Genomic DNA, 20,545 nt, shown 5'->3' on the forward strand with positions numbered 1-20,545 from the left:
GCACTATAGGCCCCCCTACTTAGGATTTACAGTGCTTTTCTTGTTCTCTGCTTGTTTCATAATTTCCCCCAATGTTGATCCTCATTTCTTCTCTAGTTGACTACTCCTATTAGTTATTTTTATTAACTATTGACATTTGAATCCATTTTTAAATTTATATTCTGCCTCCCCATCTGGCTCTATTTCTGCTATATGATCACAGGTAAAGTTCCCTGCATGTGGAGAATCTCACCTGTACACTAAACATTGTATCAGCAAGTAATATGTAAACTGAGGAAAATATTCAATAAATATGCATCAAACCATTGTTTAACAATCAAATTATTGTTTTACCAGTGGCATTAATTGTTATTCTGTATCCAATGCTATGAGACTCTAGGGTCTATCTATACCATTAAGCACTAAGCTTAGAGCAGCTACTCTTGGCAAGGGTTGCCTGTAAAAGTACAGTAAAACCTTGCATTGTGAGTCACTTGTTCTGTGAGTGTGCTGCAAGATGGGCAAACATTTCTAATAAATTTTAACTTGATAAACAAGTGATGTCTTGCAATAGGAGTAGTGTGTAATGCCACAGGTCACATGATCACAACTGAGCCAATGGTGTCTCTCTCTCTCTCTCTCTCTCTCTCTCGCTCACTCCCTTGCTGTGGGATTGTGGGTGTTCATCACCCATGCTCGGATGCTCAGTCTCAGGCCTCAGTGTTTGGCAAAAATCAGTGATTTTTCAGATCGTTGGAAGGTGCCCACGACTGGCACTAGTGTGTTTTTTGTCACTTCAAAGCACCTGTGGACAGTCCTTTGCTTTTCCATACAAGAGTGAGCTTAGGAAGGCTTTGCTTCATTCTAAGTCAGGCTGCCTGCAGACCCTTTCTTCTGCTGACTTATTGCCAGTTACATTACATGCAATTTGTGACAAGAATTTATTAATATTGTACCACAGCCAACATCCATGCGAGTGTATACAATGACCCCCATGAAGAAAAAGATTCCACTGAGCCAAAAGATAGCAGTGATTCTGTTAGTGGTAGTAAAAGTTATCCTACACAATAACTCCTCTCTCTTGTCTCCCTCACACTAGCCACAAAGGATTACAAAGGTAAGTGCAGGTTAATTTATTTTTTCTTTATAATTTGTATTTTATTATTTTGTATTATATTGTATTTTAATCATTTTTATATGAATATTTTTGGGTTTTGGAATGAATCATCCGAGTTTCCATGATTTCTTATGGGGAAATTTGCTTTGATAAACAAGTGCTTTGGATTACAAGCATTTTTTTGAACAAATGATGCTTGCAAACCGAGGTTTTACTGTACTGAGGATGGTGATTATAAGATTCTAGTTGAACCAAAGTAAGCTAAAGAATTTCCCTCCATCATTATTCTGGGAGGTTTTTTTCCTACTAAAAGAGCTTGAGAGAAAAACTTAGACATATACTTTATACTTGATAGTTCTTTAAAATTTTTTCTGGACCAAGTAGTAAATTCTGGCCAGAATGCTTTTTACAAATTCACAGTGGTGAAGGGAAACTGTGAGTTAAGTTAAATCCCTACTAGAACTTAAAATAGGCAAATTTTTGTTGCCCAGTTTTTCATTTAAGTCTTTGAGCGATTTTAAAATATTTAGAACTTAGATTATAAGTGTAATAGAAATAATCTGTACTCCTTGTAGCAAAGGAAAGTGATTATTGAGTCCAAAGTTATTATTTGTTTTAGCTTTGTGAGTTATAGGTTTCTATTTACCTTTCTGTAGTTGTTTTTCCTTAGTAAGGGTTTCTAAACAAGAACACATTATGTAATATTACATAAGACGGCGAGTTGGTATATATTTTTACATAGTATCAGCTTGTGTTCTTTCAAATAGTATTAATGTATTACAGTTTAAAAGCAAATAGCATTGCCAAGAGTTAAATATTGGAGATACAATGGTGAGAAAAACCAGAAATTCTGCCTTCCTAGAACTTACAGTATATCAAGAAAGTCAGACATCAACAACATGATCATAAAACAAATATATAACAAGAAATTTTGGTAAATTTTCCAAAGGAAAGAAACAGTGCTGTGAGAATATGTAACTGAGAAACTTAACAAAGACTTGGGGTCCTTGAAACTTCTCTGAAGGAGAGAGTTATCAGCTAAGGTCTAGAATATACAGTAAGCAATACGTGGGGTGGGAGTGACGAAGGCATGTCACTGCAAGCCTAGACAATTTTTTTGCCTGTTCTTTTGGATTTTCTACTTAGATGGCCATATCATTTACAAACAAGACAGTTTTATTTCTTCTTTCCCAATTTGTGGCCCTTTTATTTCCTTTTCTTATCTGCTTGCATTAGCTAGGGCTTGCAGTGTGATGTTGAAAACCAGTCATGAGAAAGGAGATCTTTGCCTTTTCCTGATACGGGCAGTAAAGCTTAAACTTTCTCATCATTGATGATGATGTTAGCTGTAGGTATTTGTAGATATTCTTTACGAAGTTGAGCAAATTCCCTCTATTCCAGTTTGCTCAGAGCATCACTTAATTTTTAAATATCCTCTCAGGCACTTTTCACTTTCTTTTTCTTGTAATTCTCTTAATTGTCCTTAAGCAGCGGGCATATATCTTTTGACCTCATTACTACAACACTAACACTAAGAAAATAAGTCAAGGGCTTCAGTGTGCACTAGTGCTTCTTAGGAGCAAAACCATTTAAGGATGCAGCTTGATAGAAAGAAAATACTTAATATGAACACCACCTTGAAATTTCTTGTTTGAGCATCATCTATCTCTTTTCTTTTTTAATCTGTGATTTCTCCCTTGTTCTCTTGCACACATGTATGGCTCTTATTAAAGAATTTCTACATTCTAAGAAGTGAGGCTTTCTTAATGGAACTTTAGTTCTAATCTAGATCCTTAACCTTGCTATTGTTTTTTTGCACAATTTTGGGTAAGATTTTCAACTTCAAATTAATTATGTTTTTTTAGACTAATGGTAGACTATGTCCCAAACACACACATGATCCACTTTGAATCATATTTGTGTTAGATATACAAAAAATATGTAATTTATAAATTTAAATGATATCCTGATTTTAGTAACGCTAATAATAGTGATAATTAAAGTGAAGTTTATGTTTTCTTTGGTAGAATACACATAATAAATTTCTACAATATTGCTTCATTTACTTGTAATAGAAACAGTTTAATAAAATTTGTAAATATGTGATTAGCTAGGAAGTGTCATTTTATGGATAATTTACCTCCAGCTATTGTTTTCTGATATTTATATTTCAAACAGCATCTGCAGGGGAAAAAAGAAGATGCTTCCTTGTCATTTTAATCAACTCTAGAGGATAATGATTAGGAGCTCTTTTGCTAAATAATGAAAGAGGACTCTCAGATGGAGAAATAGGAAATACAAAATAAGTGGTTATATGTGTGTATGTGGAAATTTACAGGAAGGAACTATGTATAGGTGATGGCAAGTAACTGAATGACTTGCATTGGTTACTCTTAAATTAAGACATGTTTAAATGTTTTTGGGAGAAACATAACCCATTAAGACTGCCAAGTTGCAAACACCAAGCTATATCTCTTTTTGGCAGTGGGCTCCATACAATAAAATACAAATGGTGCCCTCTGGATTAGTGCAATGCTGTAGTCCTGCAGCATTCTACACATGACAAGTTGAATTTAGAGTACTGTTAATAACACAAATATAATGCTTATAGATTTAAGAATTTCCCCTAAAGGAGACCAAGGGGAAATCTCTGAAATCATTCCTTCCAGGCATTAGAAAGTTCCATCTTAACCTTTCTGGCTGAAAGCTGAAGTGTTGAATTAATAACTAACTCACTGCCTGCACTTAGAGTTAAGGTTCTGTCCTAAAGAATCTGATGAGATTCCACTGTGTCCTCTAAGAAATTCCCACAAGATGTTCAAAGAGGAAAACATTATTTCAGCGTACCTGAAAAAAATGGGAAGTTTTCCCATGCATCTTTTTTCTTCATCACCATATTGAAAGATTTATCTGCACGAAACAAATTCTCTATGCCAGTGTGGTAGTGGATATCTCTTGGAGCAGATTGACGATTTCAAAATTCAATTATATATCTGGCATTCAGTTGACAACAAATGCAGCAAGCAGCTTACATGAGTGAAATTGTATATGCCCTTTCGAAACAATGAAAGCACCAAATAAGTTTTCTGTTGAATAAAATTTTAATTTTGACTATGCTAGTTTTAAAAAATATCAAAGGAACTTGTTTATATACTGTAATTCTTGGCATCTTCTCCTTACTATGGAATTAGAAAAGAATAATTTTGTTAGGCCATTTCAATTCCTAATTTAAAAAAATGTTAAAGACCTTATTTGATTCATCTTGAGGTGGATTTAAGCTTTAGCCATTTAAAAAGACCGATGCATGATGCGATATATAATAATGAGACATGTATCAAAGAGTTGAATTAGTCATTATCTTGATCTGTGCCATCCAGTATGACAGCCACTACCACTGTGACTATCAAGCACTTGACATGTGACTAATACAAATTGAGACATGCCGTAAATATAAAATGCATTATCATATACCAAATTTGACATAAAAGTATATGTAAAAAAATCTCAATAATTAGTTTTATCTTGATCATATGTTGACATGGTAATATTTTGGATACACTGAATTAAATATATAATATTATTAAAATTAATTTTACCTGTCCTTTTTTCCTTTTTCAATGCAGACTCTAGAACATTTAGTTATAAATGCGGTTCACCTTACATTTCTATAAGTGATCACTGCTCTTGATCAACCTCATTTTTAGGTTAGAACACCAGTGGAAAACCAATCGACTAATTGACTCGATCCCTTAATTTCCAATCCACTGTATTGTATTTTTACAGGGTTGAATACATTTGATATATATTTGATTTTTATAGTAACCTAGTGAGAAATACAGACTGGGAATTGTAATCTCTAGTTTACAGAGTAGGCACAGGTTGAGTGCATTGGTGAAGTTACTATGCCTAATAAATGGAAGACACAGGTCTTGACTTTTCTTTCATGACTCCTAGAACGTGTAGTTTATAACTACCAGTCATTATGTGTGCAGGGATCACTGTAGGTAGAACAGAAGTTTTGTTTTGTTTTTGTAATTGCCACCTGTCACAGGGGAGGGATTAGTAAAAGGGCATCCAGCAACTCTTTAAAGTCCCTATATATTTTTATAGTCACTATCAGTCACTTTTCACACATTATGAAAATTAGGAGACATAAAAAAAACACTATATCCAGATTTCAACAAATTACGTGATAAAATTTCTAAAATATGTTTGAGCATAACATGGTAAAATGTGAACTGTTTGACTAAAAATATGAATGTCTTGGCTTTCTTTAAAATCAGAGTGTGTGCTAATATTGGGCTAGTATAATTATCCTAACAGTAATTGCTTGGAACAAAACGACAGCTGCCCTCTATGCATGTTCAAGTTTGACACCCTCCCCACTCTTCCCCATTGTCTTAGAAGTATTCTTTCTCATTATCTGCTTGATCTTATAAGTGTTTGGGTTTGTGGTCTCCAGACCTAATGTTCTCAAAGGTATTTTCTAAATCCCGGTGCTTATCTATCTATGAGCTCACAATTATCTAATTGGTTTGTAAGCCTCATAATTGAAAGCTATGCAACAGCCAATTAGATACTATTGCTTTTTTCCCCACATCAGGCATACAACCTAATGTACTTTCTCCAGGTGCAGATTTATTATCTTTATATGTTTTGCTGAATGTGTTATAACATTTTTATGTTTATTAATGCTATTCATGCTCTTCCTCTGATGCTGTGTTTTCAATATGTTTCATTGTATTGAACAATGCATAGCTCCCTATTGACAATTTTACAAAAGTGATGTGTATTAGCCTGGCTTCCAAGGTTCTAAATGGATAGTTCCCCACCCACTGTTTTGTTGTTGTTGTTATTGTTTTGTTTTTGTTTTCTTTTGCTTTCTCATTACACTCTAATACAGAGATTTGACTGTAATGATAGAAGTCTCCTTCTTGTCACTCCCAATTGAGCTGTGGTATAGTACTGAAGTTTCCATATACGAGTCAGTGTCTTTCTCACTATATATATGTGAAAGTCTTATCCACATACATACAGATTTTTCTATCCTGACACCAGATTTACTGAATCAAAACCACTGAGGATGGGATTTATATGTCTAATGCATAATATATTAACTTACCATTCACCATGAAACCAAAATACCTATATTAGAATCTTAGCTTCTATATTTATTAGCTGTGCGACCTGCACAAATCATTTAACCTCTCAATATGCAAGTTTCCTAATCTGTAATTTGTACTGATAGTGTCTACCTTAAAGCTACCTGAAAGGTTGGTAAATAGATTAAATGAGGTAATATACGTAGAGCGTTTATAACAGTTTCAGGTATAGAACACACGATGGAAGTACGTGTTAAGCGTGTGTTAACTAGATAGATGAGAGGTTTCTCCACATGGTTTTGACATGAATAAGGCTTAGGAACCAAAGAGATGGAAAGAAGGTGCTGAAATGCTTGGCCCATTTATCACTAAAGATCTGTCTTCTCTTCTACTTCCAGTTATTCTCAACACAGGTAGCCCCATATCCAGAGGATGCTTTGGCAAATATGTGGAGACACATGCAGTTGTCACATGATTGGACAGGGTGGCGAGCAGGAAGATATTAGACATCCCTCAGTGTGAGGACAATCTTGTACAATAAAGAACAGTTCCAAATCCTTGCCATATTTGAACAGACCCTGGGTCCTCATATAAATGGGATGCCTGCTTCTAATTGAGACCAGAATTTAACCCTTTCACATATAGGAAACAAAATGGTTGCATACAACAATACATAGTGATTTTTCTAATACACAGTGATTTTTTTCACAGGTGTAACCTACATATAAGCCAAGGGAATATTTGTTTTCCTCTGGGACTTGACCAAGAGTAGGTCACCACTGTGGAAATCCACACTTCTGACAGCCATGCTTCCTGACTTTTGAGCCACCAACACATTTGCAATTGCCACATATGGGACGAGAATCTGATTCTACCTCATTTTGTCTTCTAGTGTTCATGTGCCTGGCCAGTTATATTTTGAAATATATGTTATTTGATTATAAAATATTTTTACTCTCCTTTGTGTTGCAGATAAGACCTTATATTAATTTCCTTGAAATTATGTGCATTGTTAGATTTTGTCATCTATTCATTTCATTTTGAAATAGTAAAAAGTTATCATAAAATATTTATTATAAAAGGAGACATGATGTCTGATAGGTTTGACACTCAAAACTCAGATCTAGAAGAGACTTAATCAATCTTGCACAGTACTAAAGAACACTGCATTCTTTTAGAATACATGTAAGTGTTTGACCAAATTAATACATGCTTATTTCAGGTCATTTTGGAGTCTTACATGCTTTCAACGGGAATGTATATTCTGTCTCACCAAGTAGATTTTACAGTCTTCCAGGAAAGGAAGTGTCGCCTTGATTCCTTTTGTATCTTTTCACAGCAGGCATTCAATAAGTGGTGTTGACAGCCTGACTCAAGTTTAAAGAGAAGCAGGAAAACTCAGAGAGTAGAGTCAGAAGTTTAAAGCAAATTGAAAAAAGAGCGCCTGAAAAGTATTAGCTCACCAGAAGAAAACCAGCAAAGGTAAAGGAAACAGAAACAGAGAATGTCTTTAAGGCAGTATTGGGGAATGTGATATTGAGGCAACTGGAATATTCAGTGGTTAGAAATATATACAGGTGTGCCCTAGCTTACGAAAACCCACTATAGGAATCGACAACTTTTAAAAATGCAGATAAATTAGAGGAAATTTTTGGTGGGGGAAGGGCAGGAAAGAATGAATATCAAGCACACGAGATTGTGATTGGGCACCTGCAATGTGCTGACAATTCTGTATTGAAAAGTATAGATTTTTTTTCAGTAGCTTTAAGTACATCTGCTTGCAATGGACCTAGCTACATTCAAAGTAGGGTCCAGTTAACAAAACATTTATTTTATTCAGGCTTTTTGGCAGCATATGATTTCAAATATAAATGGACCTCTACATTGAATAAACCTAGGTAATGATTTTACTGTAGGCCTGAAGAAATGTCATATTCACCAAAGTAAATAGACACCGTCATAATCTTCATGATTCCATCTCAAACAGGTATTTAGGCAAACAAAAAACCAAAGAGAGAATGAACACACTGTAGATGATCCCCATTGAAAGCAGATGAGGAGCTATATGGGCTAAATTGGAATGGAATGTTTACTTTGCTGATTGACAATGAAAGCAATTTGAAAACAACCTGACTACACTGATCACAGTGATAAAGAATGACATATCAGTACAGTACGACCTGATACCAAGGCCTCCACTTGTTTCCTAACATCGCCATTAAGTTAGAAATTCTTCCGGTGATCTATAGATCTCTCTCTCTCTCTCTCTCTCTCTCACACACACACACACCCATGCACGCACACATACACACATATATACACATTCATATATAAAGTTTTAAGTATACTCACATGGCAATTATTATTTAAAATGAATCAGGAGTAAAAGGTGGAAAATAAAATAGTTAATTTTCAGTTCAGTATGGTTTCTTAAAAATAGGATGTACTTTTCCTACCATCCCAGATCTCATGGAAACATACATAAAAGAAAAGGGGATGCATAGGAATCTGGAAAACTGGGAAGAGTGACCAAAACCCAGAAGAGTGGTGCATTTTTTGAAAGAAACAGAACATGTAATATTCGGCCGACAATGGAACGCGAGATTGCTGAAAAGCACAAGGCAGGCAAAGAGAAAAACCCACCTTTTCCTCCAGGTGGTATGTTTTGGAGAAGGAGGCCTTGTGAGGTCTGATTGGTAATTAATAAAAGGGCTGTGAAGTAGTTCTGCCAAGGGTACTAATCAGTTGTCAAGTGCAAGCGAAAATTACTCTGAATGAAGCAGATACGGATTGGCGTGGCTCACAGAATTGCCAGAAGGCTGGAGAACCAGGACGGAGGCTGGGCCGCCAGGAGCAACAACTCCAAGCCACAGAAGTGGCCTTGCTATGGAATCTCTACAACCCTATTCAGGTAGTATTGCAATGACTTACCATTGAGCCACTTCTGCTCCAGGAAGTGAATTTTGCAGGCGTGGGCACAGATCTTCACTTTCAGAGCTTCAAATCCGGCACAGATGTATTTTGATTGGCAGAGTCTAAGTCTGATAACTAGAAAAGAGAATCACAAGAGCTTCGGTTTTTTATAAAGGGGGCATTCTTTGCCTCAGCAAGACTCCTACGGTGGAAAATTCTCCTAACATGGAAAAGGGTTCAGAGGCTGGATGAAGGGAAACTAATGACAAATGTCTATTCATTACTATTTTCCACTGTTTCCTAATTTGGCCTCAGGATAGAGTTGGAGGGGTACAATATGAATAAGGAATTCGAATTTAGACATTCTCACAAGAGATTATGAGAGTTATAGAGTACAAGGTATGGAGAAGGTTCCAGACAACTTATGTCTACTATGAAGAATGGGTGCCTCCCCTTCCTGAACAAGTGAAATATTCTCATGCATTTACAACATGCTAGCCCACCACAAGTCCCGCCTTTTGCTCCATTACATAACTGCTGGACATAGGACTCCTCATTGAGACTCATTTTCCCCCCTCTATGGGTATTTTCAGTGTTTCTTAGATGCTAATCTAAAAATACAAACATTCAACAAAGTCCCAGACATGTAAGGAAACTCAAAAGAGAAGAGATTCAACAAAATTAAGAAATGATCACACCAAAATTTTAATATAGGAAAAACAAAAATACTTATTAGTACCCTCTAGGAGAGAATAAAATGACAGACTTCAATAGAAAAGCAAATTTGAAGCCTTGAGAATTAAGAAACATGGTAACTAAACTAAAAGTAAATACCGAGGGGTTAGATTAGGAGAAATGATACAGCTAAACTCATGATACAGGAACTAAACTCATGAATTGGAAGATTGATCCAAATAATTTTTTTAACCTTATTAAGTGGTAATTGAAAACCGTACTTGTATATATTTAAAGTGCATGTGATGGGTTGATATACATATACATTGTAGAATGATTACCAACATCAAGATAATTAACACATCTAACCTGTCACATAGTTAACTCTCTTTTGTTCGGTAAGAATGCTTAAGATCTAGCAACTTTCCAACGTGGTGGAGAAGTAGGGGGATCCGAAGTTCCCTCATCTCTCAAACACAGTAGTGTTGAGGCCAACAGACTTTGAACTCCAAGAGTCCAGGAAGCAAAGTGACAGAGATGCCTCCGGGCACTGGGACAACCTGGCGGGCCATAGATGCATGATTGCAAACTGGGAGAGAGAAAACCCGCAGCAGAGGAATGGAGGGAAGGGATCCCCTCCTGCGGAGAGACAAAGGGAAGAGAAAGGGAGGCTGGGGAAGTGTAGGACTGTATCTGGACAAGGAAAAAACCAGGGACCAGGATGGAGAAAGATACAATCTCTAACTGCGGGGCTTTCCCTGGACTGGAATGGGCTGCTCTGTTCACGCACCTGGGGAGGAAGGGAGCCAGCCCAGGGCTTGGTAACCGGTTCAGACACGCAGTTCTAAGTGGGAGAAAGTAATCCCCTTCCTGGAATGCTGTGGGAAGAAGGTATATATCCGCTAAAAAGACAAAAGACTGCCTGCGCCCTCCAGCCGGAGACCATATATTGGGCAGTGCGGAGCTGCACTTGCCCGAAACCCCGGCGGACGGAGTGGGAACCTTAAAGATATCAGGGTTTAAGTCCCAGCCAAGCACCAGGGAGGTGCGGGAGTTGGCGGGGTGGGACAAACCGCCTTCTTTGCTCCCAGGGCACAGTGAGGACGGCTTGAACAGAGTGGTTTGGATCACCCGGTCTGTGGAAGAGAGACTGGGCGTCGCCATGTTTCGCCGGATCACCACCAAGGTGGGGCTTCTGGGAAAGGGCGGCGGGTCCACAGGGGAGGCGGGACCGCCTGCACCAAACCACGCCCCTCCGCGCCAGCTAACTGCCTATCTACGGCAGCCGAGTTGGTGCTGACAAACCGGACAGGCCCTCCTCCAGACCGGCGCTCTTGCATTGCCTGATTTAATTCTCGGATAATTCTTATTATATAGATATAGTCTTCCTTCCTTTTCTCCTTCTTGTCTCTTCCCTCCTCTAGTCTGGTTACTCTGGTTATTGGTTGGTTTAAGCAGACATAGTTAATCTATTCTCTTTATACATGTTCTATACCTTCTCTATTTTTCTTTCTCTCTCTCTCTGGATTAAGCCATGTAGTTTCTCTGGTCAGTTTTTATTTTCTGTTCTTTTTCCCCACCCCTGCCATTTCTCTCTTTGTGTGGGATAAGGCCGCTTCCATCAGCACTGCCTCCACCCTGGTGTTTACTTGTAGCTGGTGTTTCTGGTTTTTAGCTTTTGTTTTTGTGTTTGTTTTTGTTTTCTGGTTGTCTTTTGTTTGTTTTCCTTTCCAGGGCTACTTCAATGACAAAAAAATCAAAGCACATCTGGTGGAAGGTCCAAAACATCACTTCTAGTAGGGAGGTAAAGTAACCAAAGTCACAAAAACAGAGAGCAAGTAACACACTCCAAAAAAACACCTCCTGAAGGGCCAGGCCCTGGACAGTGTATGATCCCTCTTTAATACAGTAGTGCTCACAGGTTAAGGTCACATAAAAACTTTTAAAACACATAAGGGACAGAAAACTAGCCAAAATGATGAAACGGAAGAATTCTCCTCAAAAGAAATTCCAGGAAGAAATGACAGCTAAAGAATTGATCAAAACAGATATAAACAATATAACTGAACAAGAATTTAGAGTAATAGCAGATTAATTGCTGTGCTTGAAAAAAGCACAGAAGACAGCAGAGAATCTATTGCTGCAGAGATCAAGGAATTAAATAATAGTCATGATGAATTAAAAAGTGCTGCAAATGAAGTGCAAAATAAACTAGAGGCGGTGACAGTGAGGATTGAAGAGGCAGAGGGGAGATTAAGTGAAATAGAGGTAAAATTAGGGAAAAAGGTGAAGCTGAGAAAAAGATTTAAAAATTCTGGATCACGAGGGGAGAACTAGAGAACTAAGTGATTCAATGAAACAGAACAATATCTATATCGTAGTAGTTCCAGAAGAAGAAGAAAGAGGAAGGGGTGGAAGGTATACTTGAACAAATCAGCTGAGAACTTCCCCATTCTGGAGAATAAAACAGATATTGAAATCTAGGAGGCACAGAATCCTAAAGCCAGTAACCGGGAGTCACCTGAACAGCGCCCGGTAGGTAATCTACCACCCCTCACAGAAAAGGAACTGTTTTGTTTTCCTAGTATAACTTTCTTGTTCCTGTTCCCTTTTGCCTATAAAATTCTTTCATTTAGAGGCGCCTGGGGGGCTCAGTCGGTTAATTGTCTGACTTTGGCTCAGGTCAAGATCTCACAGTTCGTGAGTTTTAGCCCCGCGTCGGGCTCTGTGCTGACAGCTCGGAGCCTGGAGCCTGCTTTAGATTCTGTGTCTCCCTCTCTCTGCTCCTCCCCCATTCATGCTCTCTCTCTCTCTCTCTCTCTCTGAAAAATAAATAAACATAAAAAAATTAAGGTTCTTTCATTTTGCACAGCTCTCCAAGACTCCTTTCTACTGCTAGGTTGGATGCTGCCTGATTTGAATCCATTTTTGCTCAAATGAAGTCAGAATTTTCCATATGCCACAGTTTATCTTTTAACAGTTCTGTCGTCAGGAGAGGGATCCAAAGGAGACCCCACAGCCCCCAAGAGCCATGAGTAACCACACAAAGAGACCTGCTGAGCTCCTTAAGCTCCTTGCCTTCTAGCTATCTCTGAAGGTGGGGGTAAGTACCTTTCAGATCCTAGCTGTGCAAACCTTGCATTATGAGCTTTGAGATTTTATTTGACCATTTTTTTTTTTCCTGGACTGAGTCCAGAACCTAGCCAGAGTTGCACTGGGTTGGACTTAAAAAGCCAGACTGGGTTGGGATTCAAACTGGGTCCAACTTGAAAACCAGACAGAGTTCGGGGTCAGACCGAATCCATAGACTGGGCCTGACTTAAACTGCTCTGAGGTCAGTGTGAGACCACAGATAAAAAATAAAAATTGTTTTAAGGCTGAACAAGCAGGTTAACCTTACCAAAGATATTCTTGAATTACAGTGGCCACAGTGGAGAATTTTAACATATATAAGCCTTTTCATTTATGAGGTGTCCAACAAAAAGGGGTCTTAGCCAAGCACTCAGTACAAAGGGTCGAGGCGAAATTATTTTTCCTCCTTTATAGTTTCTGGTGACCGGATGAGATCCACTTGCTCTGCAGACTGAAGACAGGATCTTGGAAAAATGAAGAGGCTGCAAAAGATAAAAGATCCACCCCCCGCCTTTGTAAGTTTATTTATTTATTTTGAAAGAGAGAGAGCAAGAAGGTGCAAACTGGGGAGGGGGCAGAGAAAGGGAGAGAGAGAATTCCAAGCAGGTGCCTCGCTGTCAGCACAGAGCCCAATGTGGGGCTTGATCTCAGAAACTATGAGATCATGACCTGAGTGGAAATGAAGAGTCTGTCACTTAACCGACTGAGCCTCCCAGGTGCAGCAAGGGTAAGATTTTAACTGAAGTCATTTCTCCCAGATCTGTATCGCTGGTGGCTGGCCAAGGGAGGAAGATAAAACTTAATGTTTTCCCTTCCTTCCCAAATTCAGATTTTCAGGCAAAAAACATTTGTAAGAATTAGATCTTTAAATTGTGGCTCATGAATTTGCTTTCGAGTACCCATTGGTTTGATTGTCTCATTTTGTGTCCTGTGTATTTAGTTGGTGATTGTTAGGTTGGAGTCCCCCAAAATATGGTTGGACAGAAATGTGGGTTGCCCTCCATCTGTGACTAGGGCCTTACTCACCCTTTCCAGCTCTCAGAGGAATTGTCTTTCTTGTGTTTACCTTTGAGGATTGACTCTGTACCTAGTATCCTTTGCACCCTCTTTGGGGATGCCTTTTGCATCCAAGGGGTTGTTCCATACTGCCAGGAATATTTTACTATGTGCCCCAGCTGAGACCTGAGAAAATATTTGAAAGGATTTTTTATTTTTAGGTAACTCTATGATCAAAAGTTAGCCAGGATGGAAGCTGATATTCAGAGGCTGATAGGATTTTTTTTTTTTCCTACACCTTCTTCCTTCAGCTAAAGTGAAATGTATCCAGAGGGAAGAAAAACATTCTAAGCCTTTGTGGAAGGACTTAGTGAAACATTCCAAGACAAACAGTTCTACATCTAGAACAGAGAAATCTTTTGATTTCCATCTTAGTTGAAGATTTTCTCCCTGATAAAAAGAAACAAACTGAGGAAAAGGTAGTTGGGTGGTGGTTCACCATCCTGGTATTATCCAGGTTGTGAACCAGTTTTGTGAGGAATTAGAAACTGTACTTGTATTACAAATTGAGTCTTCAGAAATTCAACCCTAGAAACATAACCCACCCATCCTTTACCAACCCCCAAACCTGCCATGTCTCAAAATAAGGTATTTAAAACATTTTTTTTAGCCTCACACTTAAATAAAGTTAATATCCTGTTTAGAAGAAAGAAAATCAAGAATGTTAGTTCAAAAAACATTTTTGAAAAAGAAACTAATTCAGGGTGATGAATAGAGAGGAGAAAAAGTCATGTTAAGAAAAAGAATGGAGGAGGGTCATTTGTAGATATATTAAGAAATCATTGAGTTAATTTTCAAAGGCAAAGGAATAGCAAATAAAAAAAAAAAAAAAAGAGAAAATCCAGGAAAAGTTTTGTAAGGTGTTAATCTTTCTAATTTATTCAGTTCATTCAACAACCTCCTTGATCCAAGAAAGTCCGGTGTTGATTATTTAAATTTTCTGTCAAGCTTATTCCCCGTCTCAAGTTTTTATCAATGATAAATTGTCATATACATTATCTTATTTTGAAACTGATTTGTTCCCATGAGATTGGTATTTTAGGTAACAATTTGAGCATACTGTGAATTTTGCATTTGCTTATGCATGGTTTTATCTGCAAGAAATACTAGGTTGATGCAGGAAATTTTCCAAATGAAGTGATTTAGGTAGGAATGCATGCACACACAGACATACACGTGCGCGCGCCTCAAATATCTTCCAGCTGCCTCAGTTCACTGCTTCTGGGATTACAATTTTCCCTATGATTCCTGTTAATCCTCCTTCCACCTCTTTACAATAACTCACAAGCAGCAACTTCTCTGTTGTCCACTTACACAAGCCAATTTCACATCTTTTTTTCCAGGTAAAATACTTGGTGTGTTTTAGCACTAAAGTATTTCTTAGCTATTTAATGTGTATAAAACTCTTCTGGCCATAGTCGTTAGGTTCCTATCTCTTTTTTTCCAGTGTTTCACTGATGAAGCTTTCAAGTCTTGTGCCATAGCCTCATTTTGTTGTTGTTGTTACCTAAGCCCTATGGTTTTTATTGCACAATTTTGCAGAATGCACTGATTTTTAGGAAGACCTATGTCTCAGATCACAGAACTGACTGTATTGGGATATCTTAGAGGACTCTAATAGCTCCTTCTCTTGCTCTATAGTCATTTCACCATACCTACAGATTAAAGTCTTAACAGATTTATGCAGTAATTAAAGAAATGTAAGAATTTAGCATTTCATTACTATTGAATTTAGCTACCAAGTCATGCTGTTGGATAGTCTCTTATTTGTGTCTAAATTACAGATTCTTTGTGCTTCTTCCATTGTTTCAACTGAGAGTTCATTTGGCAGCCAAATGATTCAGCCATTTGGAAACAAGTTGTATTTTGAGTGTATACATTATGAGTATTTGTAGAAATTTATGTTTAGAGAGGCATGGTATTGCCACATAGTTGCTAATAAAACATGACTAGGAAACAGCTTCTCCAATGCTCATGTAAATAAAGCCTAACATTACTCAAGAGGAAGCAAATGCCAATTGTAAAAATCAAAAATTCACTAATTCAGTAGACTCTTAATTAGGATTTAGTCGAGGTATTCATCACTGCCCGTTTGATGGGTCGTGGTGATGTAATAACAGCTGTTAAATATCCTTAGCTACATTTTTTTCCCCTCTTCAATCAAGCTGGTGACACCTTTAATAGATAAATTTAAAAGCCACATTTCTATCTTGATACTTTCAATAATTATGTTAAATTATGTCAGATTGTACACTCTCAGACATATGGAAGATAATAATTACTCATTATTTCCTAGAGTTGGCCCAAGAATTGGTAGACACCATCTTAGGTGGTCACCCAAATCTTCTTCATTGACATAGAAGAAGCTGGAGATACTTAAAAGTAATTTGCCTAAATTTACATTAGCTATTGATGAAGGCTGGGATTTGAACCCAGGCATTCTGGACCCTTGAGTCTGTGCTTAATCACAGTACCTTTTTGATTTGGAAGAGTTGAACATGTCATTTCCTTGATTAAGAAAGGCAGTTAGCTGTGTGGTTTTGCAGTATGGTAGTGGTCACTTGGTCTAGCTTCTAGACCTCTGACCAGCAAATTTCAACTGTTAGTCCATTTATCCCAAAACTCTAGGGATCCATCTACCATTAACCTTTTATTTCGCTACTGATGTGCTGAGCCAGACCTAAGTCACTCTACCCATAAGAATTGCTTGTTGGGTACATCCGTGCCTACCTAATTCTATTTTATCTCCATGAACATGGGGAATAATAGCCTGTATTTGTCATTTAACTGTAGGTAGTCATTCTTTAACGTTTTCTTCTCTAAATTTTACAACCCAAGTTCTTTAATTGCCTTCACAAATGTTCTTTGCTGTTCTCTTTTTTATTCTTTTATTGTTTATCTCTGGACCATCTAACGTTTGAGTTTAAAGGATATTTTATTGAAAACATATAGATCTGGAATCTTTTCTCTTTTTGAAACTGTGCTGTATTGAGTATTAAATTATATGGGCCATAACTAGACTTTGCCAATTATTTTTCACCTATCTGTAGTTGTGTTAGATATTTCATTATAGACCCGTTTCTTCAGGGAACATTGAAGTTCATAGGAATAAAGAGATTGAGCAGTTTGATTTTGGAGCAGTAACATATTTGCTGCATGGGCCATTAGCTATTTGTGAGGGCTTGAATGACTTCCTTGTTTCTTTTGGTCTCAGTCGGTTCTTTATGAAAATAAGAGTTGAACTTATTGTTCTGTACTATTCCTTTTAGCTTTAACATTGATCGTTGGCATGGAAGTGACTCACCATGTCATCTTACTCAGTTGTAGTGGGGTATAATTTCATTAACAGATAAGACACTTTGTTACTAGTTCGGTGCTGACTCATTGTTTTCCTGTCTTTGTGTGAGAACCTTGTGCCGTTAAAAACTTTTTAATTTGGTTTTATCCTAAGGATTTATTTTATTTAAAATTCCCTTAACCCTTGGCTCATTTCTTTTTTCTTTTTTCTTTTGTTTTCTTTTCTTTCTTTCTTTCTTTCTTTCTACTTTAGAGAGAAAGAAAGAATGTGAGAAGGGGAGGGGTAGAGGGAGAGAGAGAGAGAGAGAGAGAGAGAGAGAGAGAGATTGAGAATCTCAAGCAGGCTTCACGCTGGCTATAGAGTCTGGAGCCCAAGCAGGACTCAGCCTCACACTGAGATTGTGACCTGAGTCAAGGTCAAGAGTGAGATGCTTAACTGACTGAGCCACCCAGGCATCCTGGCCTTTGACTCATTTCTAATTGATTAATATCATTCATTTTCTTTTTCTTATTATTTTAAAAAGGTATTCCTTTTGGAGTTAAATGTGTGGAATTCTCCCCCACCCCCACCCTGTATTTTCTTTCAAAACACTGGTTAGGATTAAAGTATGTCAGTTCTTCAACTGACATCCAGGGACTGGGGGGCGGTGGGGGGGGGGGTGGGGAAAGCAGGGAGTGGCTCTTTTAAGATCACCTGTCTTTTGGCAGGTACAAAACACAGGTTTGCTGTCAGTTTTCATTTTAAAACTGTGAAACCAGAGCCCAGAGACAAGGTTTTCCACAGTTCTTTGAACAATCCCCCCCCCAATTTCACACAATTATATGTTGCATAGTCTCAACATTCATAAAATGAAACTTTTACTGTTTAACTGATACAATTAAATTTACAGCTAAAACAATTGAAGGAACTGGGAGGTATATTCCAGTAAAATTATTTGATATTTAGAAAGGGGAAAATGAACATTAAATGAATGCATTATATTACATTTTATGATCACCTTAATAAGGGAAAATGTTACATCAATTAAAAAGAATAGGATGTCATATATAATGAAAGGAGTAAAACAACAATAAACTATTAGAAGGAACAGGAAAATTGCAAGATGACTAAATTAATAAAGAAGTGGGATAAAAAGGTATCAACACATGATTTTTCAGAATGAAAGGACCCACTGAGTTTCTAGTTAAATGAATGGAGAAAAACCCACATTAAAGGACATATTTGTGGGGCACCTGAGTGACTCAGTCAGTTGAGCATTCGACTTTGGCTTAGGTCATGGTCTCGCGGTTTGTGAATTTGAGCCCCACATCAGGCTGTCTGCTGTCAGCGCAAAGCCCGCTTATGATCCCTGTCCCCCTCTCTCTGCCCCTCCCCTTCTTGCACTCTCTCAAAAATAAAATAAAATATTAAGAAAGAACATATTTGTGAATTTCCAGAATAGTAGGGACAAAGGAAAGATCTTAAAACCTTCCAAATAAGGAGGAAAAAGCAAGTCACATACAAAAAGAGCAATCATAGTTGGGCTTGCAAATCCCAAAATGTGAAGTATGACAATTCCATGTTCCACTTCCTAGAAATATGGTAGAGAGGCGTAACTGAAATAGGAACTTTCTCTCCCAGGTTGCTCCCAGGCTCATCCAAAATAAGCCTGAGCCAGCAAGTGAAGGCCATCAGAGAGCATAAAAAGCTTGGTGAAATGAGCCCAAGGGAGAGTAACACCTACTCAGCATAAGGCTGACCTGGGAACACAGATTGAAGACACAGACACTAAGCAGACTGAGGCAGGTCTTTCAAGTCCTGGCTGATTTTTAAAAGGCAAAGAAGAGGTGACATTTAGGCCAAACATCACATCAATGAAGCAAAACCTTTGTGCTCGTTCTCAGTATATTTCTAAGCTCGTGTGTGTGTGTGTGTGTGTGTGTGTGTGTGTGTGTGTGTGTGTGTGTGTTTGGGGAGGGGATGGGGCAGTGACTTAGGAGAAGGATCTTATTGAAAGAATGAATATGCAGTAAGATCAGTCCCTTGTTTGGGCTTGGAGAAAGACGTAAATCTCCAGAGCAGCTTGGAAAGGAAAAATGGGGTGTTCCTGGGAGGTGCGATTTATAGGGCTAAAACTGAGACAGTCCCTGGCAGGGCTGCATGATTTGATCACCCAAAGTTCCAGAGAGTCTGAGGATGAACAGGTAAATGCATCCCTGGATGGAAAGAAGAATAGCCAAGGGAGAAAAATGAAAGTGGAAAGAGCTTGACTGTAGAGTTCAGGATGAGCCGACCTTTGAGGGAGTCCTTCAACCAAAACAGTGAAAGGCCGAGCGTGGGGCTGGCATGAGGCAGACACAACATAGTATATGCCCAAGAGATTGTAAATAGCTCATGTCTGCCCTTTCTCAAGTTTAAATAGGTCTCTGTAAAAAAATAAAATATGCCAAATTCCAAATCTATCTCTTCTTGGGATTAATTGGTGGTACATATGAGCTTAAACAAAAATTGGGTTTTTCTAGGTATTAGAGTTCGCAAGGTTTTGTTTTGATTTCTGATTCTTTGGACCTATGTACCATAGAGAACCATTGCTATCAGTTGAAATCAAATACCCCCATCAGAGTGACATAGTGACAAACTCTGTGCTATGCCTCCCTCTGGTGCTCCCCGTAGACCCATGCTTCATTACCTTTTAAAATTCCCAAGGACACAGTTCATTTTCATAAACACAAGATGTGATAGAAATTCAACAAAGGCCCCACGACATTGGCTGCTGTCAGGAAAGAAGCCTAATTGGTCTATCTGCTAAAAAATATGCTCAGAATGCAGACCTAGACTGAAATCTCAAAGGCTGGTTTTGAAAGATCTGCTGAACCAGGGGGTTTAGCGATGTATATTTTAAGAAGAGAACATTAATGTAGAAATTGAAGCATAATTTGAGACTGGGTTTTTGTGTTTTCCTTTTCTTTCTCATATAGAGAAAGTAAAAGCTTTTTCCAAGTATGACTGCTACGTTTTCATGGTCAATACTATGAGACCTGATGGCATTGATTCCCATCATGTAATTTACCCCAGCAGTCCTGCATTTTGAAATACTGAGTAATTATTCTCTACACTGGCTCTTCATTTTGTGTGCCATATGGGATTAACTAGAAATAATATTTAAAAATTTTAGGTGTCTGGAAAGTAACAAAGAAAATGAAATATGGTTTAGAAAAGCAGGTTAATGCCTTTGAGGGAAAATAAATGATAGAAAAATTTAAATACTCAATGGGAAGGTAAAAGTGGTAGAGA

General features: G+C 37.9%; 1 long non-coding RNA gene across 1 annotated transcript; it reads left to right on the plus strand.

The window, feature by feature from the left end:
• Positions 1-7,513: 7,513 nt before the first annotated feature.
• Positions 7,514-10,508, plus strand: LOC123579735. The gene is made up of 2 exons (XR_006702927.1): positions 7,514-7,680; positions 8,663-10,508. It is a non-coding gene; the product is annotated as an uncharacterized LOC123579735 (long non-coding RNA).
• The last annotated feature ends 10,037 nt before the right edge of the window (positions 10,509-20,545 follow it).

The sequence above is a fragment of the Leopardus geoffroyi genome, chromosome A3 (assembly GCF_018350155.1).
Source record: "Leopardus geoffroyi isolate Oge1 chromosome A3, O.geoffroyi_Oge1_pat1.0, whole genome shotgun sequence".
NCBI lineage: Eukaryota > Metazoa > Chordata > Mammalia > Carnivora > Felidae > Leopardus > Leopardus geoffroyi.